General features: G+C 60.1%; 1 non-coding gene across 1 annotated transcript; it reads right to left on the bottom strand.

Annotated features, from left to right (window-relative positions):
- Window positions 1–1,586: 1,586 nt before the first annotated feature.
- LOC142794322 (small subunit ribosomal RNA) lies at window positions 1,587–3,401 on the bottom strand. The gene has a single exon (XR_012892250.1). It is a non-coding gene; the product is annotated as a small subunit ribosomal RNA (ribosomal RNA).
- Between the last annotated feature and the right edge of the window lie 4,563 nt (window positions 3,402–7,964).

Raw genomic sequence — 7,964 nt, forward strand, 5'->3', positions numbered from 1 at the left:
GCAAATCGAGCAAACGGTGTGTTTCGGACGGCGTTTCGCTTTCGCTACTTGCGAGTGCTTTCGTGGTCCACCCCTCTATAAATACTCGGGAGGCGTCGAAGCCGGTTCTCCAAGCCGGACCCGTAGGTATCGTTGTGTGCTCGCTCTCATTGGCCCGCCTAACCAGAAAATGCCTGCGGTACACCCATTTGGATAAGAGTGCACGCAGATGCGGGCCTCGACGGCTACACATTTCCTCGGGCGGCCGCCTCCCGGCCTCCGTGGAGCGCGGGATGCACGGTCCCATCGACAAGCCTCTCCCGTTTTTACCGTGGCGTCGCGGTTCACCACGGCAGGCGGGTCGGTCTCCTCCGCATAAAAAGGGGGACCCCCGCTTTTTGTTCCACGAAATCGCACAAGCTTTTTTCGCATCCACGGTTTGCCACCGCACACCAAAATGCCGATCCGGCTGCCTACTTTAGCCAACAGGTGGAGCCAGGCGCGCCGTACTTGCGCGGCACTTCCCACGTCCACCGAAGTCGGTGCCAAGGACCACTTTCGGCGCCGGAGCCGCGTACGAGCCTACTCGAGGCGGAAGAACGAAGCCAGCAAGGGCCTGGCCGCAAGTGCGTTCAATTGTCGGGACGTCCAAGTCCCTCGTTCTTCCGTGCTTCCTCTTTCGGCAAGTCGTTGCGGCACCTTCCCAAAGCGCGCAGACCCGCTAATCGCGACGAGCGCGACGTGGCCGTGCCGCCTTTCCCTCGGCAGCAAGCAAAACGCCTGGCAACGTCGACGCTCCCCTAACCGCGATCTCGCACCGTGTTTCGTGTGGCGAATTCAAAAGCCGGCCGGCGCTGCTGCAACCATTACGGTCGGTACGCATACGCCGCGGAGGGCGGGACGGTCATCGGAGCGTGCGGTTCCTCCATCGAGTACTGCGCACCTCGGCCGTCGCATCGCCGTGCCATGACCGGCCGCGCGTCAACGCGAACCGGTGCCAGCGAGATCCCTCGCCTGCAAGAACCGACCGGCAGCCTCCGTCACCCGAGGACGCGGAGGCGCTTGCCGCGGACGGCGGGACGGTATGCACTGGTGCACAGCGGACCCGTCACATCGCCAGTTCCTTGACCGACCGCCGACGCTTGTGCCGTTCCTCTCGTACTTGGCAGTCGCCGCGCGATTGTCGGGTCTCGTTCTTGCACGCTCGAACGGTCGGGAGGGCACTCGGCTGGCGTTTCGGGAACGCGCAGCCTCGCCTTCTACCGACGTAACCACGACTCGCCGTTCGCGCTCCGCCGCTCCTGTTTACAGTACTAGGCGGTCCCGCAGCGGTCGGGTCGCGCATTTCGAGCGCTTCGAGCCACGGTGCAGTGGCGGGTCGAAAGCCGACCTATGAGTGCGTTGCGCCGTTTGTACCCGCGTCCGCCACCTGGCCGACCGTCCAAGGTCGCGGTGTTGGCGTCCGCTGGGCGCAACAATTTGTCACGGGGTGCCGCTCCACATTCAGGCAGCCCCGTGGGGAAAAGCCGACCCCGCGTCCAAACGGGGTCAGCGGCAGAAAGTGTCGGGCGCAGACGCAGCTGAGGCGCTCACCCTTCACAATCCGTTAATGATCCTTCCGCAGGTTCACCTACGGAAACCTTGTTACGACTTTTACTTCCTCTAAATGATCAAGTTTGGTCATCTTTCCAACAGACCGGCGCAACCGAAAGGCCGCGCCGGACATCGGTCCGAAGACCTCACTAAATCATTCAATCGGTAGTAGCGACGGGCGGTGTGTACAAAGGGCAGGGACGTAATCAACGCGAGCTTATGACTCGCGCTTACTGGGAATTCCTCGTTCAAGGGGAACAATTGCAAGCCCCTATCCCAATCACGAAAGAAGTTCCACGGGTTACCCAGTCTTTTCAGACAGGGATAAAGACACGCTGCTTCCTTCAGTGTAGCGCGCGTGCGGCCCCGGACATCTAAGGGCATCACAGACCTGTTATTGCTCTGTTTCGTGCGGCTAGGAGCCGCTTGTCCCTCTAAGAAGGTTGTAAGGTGCTGGGAACCCCGCACCTATTTAATAGGCTAGAGTCTCGTTCGTTATCGGAATTAACCAGACAAATCGCTCCACCAACTAAGAACGGCCATGCACCACCATCCACCGAATCAAGAAAGAGCTCTCAATCTGTCAATCCTCCCAGTGTCCGGGCCGGGTAAGTTTTCCCGTGTTGAGTCAAATTAAGCCGCAGGCTCCACTCCTGGTGGTGCCCTTCCGTCAATTCCTTTAAGTTTCAGCTTTGCAACCATACTTCCCCCGGAACCCAAATACTTTGGTTTCCCGGAAGCTGCCCGCCGAGTCATTTGAGTAACTCAGGCGGATCGCTGGTTGGCATCGTTTATGGTCAGAACTAGGGCGGTATCTGATCGCCTTCGAACCTCTGACTTTCGTTCTTGATCAATGAAAACATTCTTGGCAAATGCTTTCGCAGTAGTTCGTCTTGCGACGGTCCAAGAATTTCACCTCTAGCGCCGCAATACGAATGCCCCCGTCCGTCCCTCTTAATCATTACCTCGTATTCCAAAAACCAACAGAACAGAAACGAGGTCTTGTTCTATTATTCCATGCAAGTTTATTCAGGCGACTCGCCTGCGTTGAGCACTCTAATTTTTTCAAAGTAAAAGCACCGGCCATCTCGAGGCACACAATGAAGTGCACCAAGAAAGAACCGGCATGATGTTCAGTCCGAGCCGTCGCATCGGGTAGATGCACTACTCGTCTGGAACTGAGATCCAACTACGAGCTTTTTAACCGCAGCAGCTTTAGTATACGCTATTGGAGCTGGAATTACCGCGGCTGCTGGCACCAGACTTGCCCTCCAATTGATCCTCGTTAAAGGATTTAGAGTGTACTCATTTCAATTACGGGGCCTCAAAAGAGTCCCGTATTGTTATTTTTCGTCACTACCTCCCCGTGCCGGGAGTGGGTAATTTGCGCGCCTGCTGCCTTCCTTGGATGTGGTAGCCGTTTCTCAGGCTCCCTCTCCGGAATCGAACCCTGATTCTCCGTTACCCGTAACAACCATGGTAAGCAAGTAACCTACCATCGAAAGTTGATAAGGCAGACACTTGAAAGAAACGTCGCCGGCTCGTGGCCATGCGATCAGCACAAAGTTATCCAGAGTCACCACACAATACGGGCCGAAACCCGATCGATCTTGGTCTAATAAAAGCACCCGTTACCCAAAGGGCTCCAGGCTCACTGCATGTATTAGCTCTAGAATTGCCACAGTTATCCAAGTAGGAAGAAACGATCTAAGGAACCATAACTGATTTAATGAGCCATTCGCGGTTTCGCCTTATTTCGGCATGTACTTAGACATGCATGGCTTAATCTTTGAGACAAGCATATGATTACTGGCAGGATCAACCAGGTAATCGTTCGACTGCGCGTCCGTCCTCGCCTTCGGCGGGCCGGACGCAGTCTGTGTGCGGCGGAGGCCACCTTCAGGCGCCCCAACACGCTTATTTTGCACTCCGAGATGACGGCGTTCGAGCTCGCTACGGCACAACCTTCCCGAAAGACGAGTGGGAGCCGTGCGGCAAGAAGCACGTTCATGCTCGCTCTTTTTCGTTGCATCGACTCGGTCGCGCCGTGCGGGTTGCCCAAGCCCGCTGCACTGTCGGTGGACCGGCCGGAACTAGCAACGGAGCCGAGACTGCAAAGCCGCCAGACGACGGGTCACGCCCGCGTCTTCGGCGCTTTCGCATCTGAATCGCCCGAGGACGACACGGAACACACCTCGATATCGTGGTAAAACGGCACCGTCCGACAACCAGCCCCTAACGCATCAAGCGGATGAGGCTGCAGACGACTGCCGTGGATTCCCCTGGAGCAGACCCGAGGACACGCTTGACGAGGCCGAAGCCCGCCGCATATCAGACACCCGGTCGCTTTCGCGTACGCCGCTCACGAGAACCCCCACATAATAGCAGCGATAAGTACCCAGACCTCCTTGGGCACTAATACGAGCGTACTCGAGAAAATTTCACCGCGGGTGTGCCCCGAAACGTGTGGCACGTTGAGCGTGCCACAAGTCTACGTCGCTCTCAAACCCGCCGAGGTCGTAGAATTTGCGACCCTACTCACGAAATTCCCACCGAGGATACGGCCGCAAACGTACCGCACCTTGGGTAGGCCACGAGTTTGTGCAACACTACGCTGACGGCACAGCACCGAGGTCGTGCGCGCACGCACGGGAAAATTCCGCCGCGGTTTCTGCCGAAAACGTGAGGCACCACGACTCTCCGCAAGTTCGCGTCGACTGCGAAAGACCGAAGTCGTGAACGACGTGTCCGCTACTCGCCGCCGACACGCTGGACACCAAACGTACAACGACTCGACGGCGTCGTAGAGGCCCACGACGCGGTTTTCCTTAACGACGTCTCGGCGTGGCACCGACAGGTTAGAACGGCCGACCAACGTTCCCTGTCCGCCGTTCGGCTCAGTCGAAGGGCTCGGCGACTTCGGCAACGCTGCGAAGCCGCACGGTGACGCACGCCATGTCCCCATTTTTTTTTTTTTTTCTTTCTGCGTCTGCCGGGGTGCCCCTATAATAGCAGCGATAAGCACCCAGACCGCCGTGGGTCGCTCGCCCCGGCTGACGTGGTTTTTCGTACTCCTGCGGCGGTCGCCGTCAAGCACGTCCAAATACGCTACTTTCGTGGGCGCATTCACGCTCTTTCGCTTCGCCGGAGTGCCAGCACTCACTCTGCCAAAAACGGCGAACATCCGAGCGGCGGTTCCCACTTTTGCGTCGGCGTCGCAAACCCCGCCCCGGCAGACGAGGTTTGCCGTACTCGTGCGACGGTGGCCGGCGGGCACGTCGAAAGACGCCGATATCGTGCGCGAATTGGCGCACCTTGGCTTCACCGGAGTGCCGCCACTGACTCCTCCAAAAACGGCGAAGATCCGAGCGGCGCTTCCCACTTTCGCATCGGCGTCCCGAACTCCGCCCCGGCTGACGCGGTTTACCGTACTCGTGCGACGGTCGCCGGCGAGCACGTGGAAAGACGCCGATATCGTGCCCGAATCGGCTCCGTTCGGCTTCGCCGGAGTGCCAGCACTGGCTCGGCGAAAGACGACGAACATCCGAGCGACGGTTCTCACTATTGCGTACGCGTCGCAAACCCCGCCCCGGCAGACGCACTTTGCCGTACTCGTGCGACGGTCGCCGGCGAGCACGTAGAAAGACGCCGATATCGTGCCGGAATCGGCCCCGTTTGGCTTCGCCGGAGTGCCAGCACTCACTCGGCCACAAACGGCGAACATCCGAGCGGCGGTTCCCACTTAGCCGTCGGCGTCCCGAACTCCGCCCCGGCAGACGCGGTTGCCGAGCTCGTGCGACTAGCGACCGCGAAGCCGTCTCGCGACGCCGCTTTCGTGCGCGGCTCCCACTGCGACCTGGGTCACCCGAGGTCGACGAGCAAGAAAGAATGTCGAAAAAAAATTTTTTTTTTTTTTGCGTCTGCCGGGGTGCCCCTATAATAGCAGCGATAAGCACCCAGACCGCCATGGGTCGCTCGCCCCGGCTGACGTGGTTTTTCGTTTTCCTGCGGTGGTCGTCGTCAAGCACGTCCAAACACGCCACTTTCGTGGGCGCATTCGCGCTCTTTCGCTTCGCCGGAGTGCCAGCACTCACTCTGCCAAAAACGGCGAACATCCTAGTGGCGGTTCCCACTTTTGCGTCGGCGTCGCCAACCCCGCCCCGGCATACGCGGTTTGCCGTACTCGTGCGGCGGTGGCCGGCGGGCACGTCGAAAGACACCGATATCGTGCGCGAGTCGATGCTTCTTGGTCTCGCAGGAGGGCCGCCACTCACTCCTGCAAAAACGGCGAAGATCCGAGCGGCGCTTCCCACTTTTTCGTCGGCATCGCAAACCTCGCCCCGGCAGACGCGCTTTGCCGTACTCGTGCGACGGTCGCCGGCGAGCACGTCGAAATACGCCGATATCGTGCCCGAATCGGCCCCGTTTCGCTTCGCCGGAGTGCCAGCACTCACTCGGCCAAAAACGGCGAACATCCGAGCAGCGGTACCCACTTAGCCGTCGGCATCCCGAACTCCGCGCCGGCTGACGCGGTTGCCGAGCTCGTGCGACTAGCGACCGCGAACGCGTCTCGCGACGCCGCTTTCGTGCGCGGCTCCCATTGCGACCTGGGTTACCCGAGCTCGACCAGCAAAAAAGAAGGTCGAAAAAAAATTTTTTTTTTCTGCGTCTGCCGGGGTGCCCCTATAATAGCAGCGATAAGCACCCAGACCGCCGTGGGTCGCTCGCCCCGGCTGACGTGGTTTTTCGTACTCCTGCAGCGGTCGCCGTCAAGCACGTCCAAATACGCCACTTTCGTGGGCGCTTTCGCGCTCTTTCGCGTCGCCGGTGTGCCAGCACTCACTCTGCCAAAAACGGCGAACATCCTAGTGGCGGTTCCCACTTTTGCGTCGGCGTCGCCAACCCCGCCCCGGCATACGCGGTTTGCCGTACTCGTGCGGCGGTGGCCGGCGGGCACGTCGAAAGACACCGATATCGTGCGCGAGTCGATGCTTCTTGGTCTCGCAGGAGGGCCGCCACTCACTCCTGCAAAAACGGCGAAGATCCGAGCGGCGCTTCCCACTTTTTCGTCGGCATCGCAAACCTCGCCCCGGCAGACGCGCTTTGCCGTACTCGTGCGACGGTCGCCGGCGAGCACGTCGAAATACGCCGATATCGTGCCCGAATCGGCCCCGTTTCGCTTCGCCGGAGTGCCAGCACTCACTCGGCCAAAAACGGCGAACATCCGAGCAGCGGTACCCACTTAGCCGTCGGCATCCCGAACTCCGCGCCGGCTGACGCGGTTGCCGAGCTCGTGCGACTAGCGACCGCGAACGCGTCTCGCGACGCCGCTTTCGTGCGCGGCTCCCATTGCGACCTGGGTTACCCGAGCTCGACCAGCAAAAAAGAAGGTCGAAAAAAAATTTTTTTTTTCTGCGTCTGCCGGGGTGCCCCTATAATAGCAGCGATAAGCACCCAGACCGCCGTGGGTCGCTCGCCCCGGCTGACGTGGTTTTTCGTACTCCTGCAGCGGTCGCCGTCAAGCACGTCCAAATACGCCACTTTCGTGGGCGCTTTCGCGCTCTTTCGCGTCGCCGGTGTGCCAGCACTCACTCTGCCAAAAACGGCCAACATCCGAGCGGCGGTTCCCACTTTTGCGTCGGCGTCGTAAACCCCGCCCCGGCAGACGCGGTTTGCCCTACTCGTTCGACGGTCGCCGGCGAGCGCGTCGAAAGACGCCGATATCGTGCGCTAATTGGCGCTCCTTGGCTTCTCCGGAGTGCCGCCACTCACTCCTCCAAAAACGGCGAAGATCCGAGCGGCGTTCTCCACTTTCGCATCGGCGTCCCGAACTCCGCCCGGGCTGACGCGGTTTACCGTACTCGTGCGACGGTCGCCGCCGGGCACGTCGAAAGACGCCGATATCGTGCCGTAATCGGCCCCGTTTGGCTTCGCCCGAGTGCCAGCACTCACTCGGCCAAAAACGGCGAACATCCGAGCAGCGTTTCCCACTTTCGCATCGGCGTCCCGAAGCCCGCCCCGGCAGACGCGGTTTGCCCTACTCGAGCGACGGTCGCCGGCGATCACGTCGAAAGGCGCCGAATTCGTGCACGAATCGATGCTTCTTGGTCTCGCAGGAGGGCCGCCACTCACTCCTGCAAAAACGGCGAAGATCCGAGTTGCGCTTCCCACTTTTTCGTCGGCGTCCCGAACTACGCCCCGGCTGACGCGGTTTACCGTACTCGTGCGACGGTCGCCGGCGGGCACTTCAAAATACGCCGATTTCGTGGGCGCATTCACGCTGTTTCGCTTCCCCGGAGTGCCAACACTCACTCTGCCGAAAGCGGCGATCATCCGAGCGGCGGTTCCCACTTTTGCGTCGGCTTCGCAAACGGCGCCCCGGCAGACGCGCT

The sequence above is a fragment of the Rhipicephalus microplus genome, unplaced genomic scaffold (assembly GCF_043290135.1).
Source record: "Rhipicephalus microplus isolate Deutch F79 unplaced genomic scaffold, USDA_Rmic scaffold_398, whole genome shotgun sequence".
In the NCBI taxonomy this organism is placed as follows: Eukaryota; Metazoa; Arthropoda; class Arachnida; order Ixodida; family Ixodidae; genus Rhipicephalus; species Rhipicephalus microplus.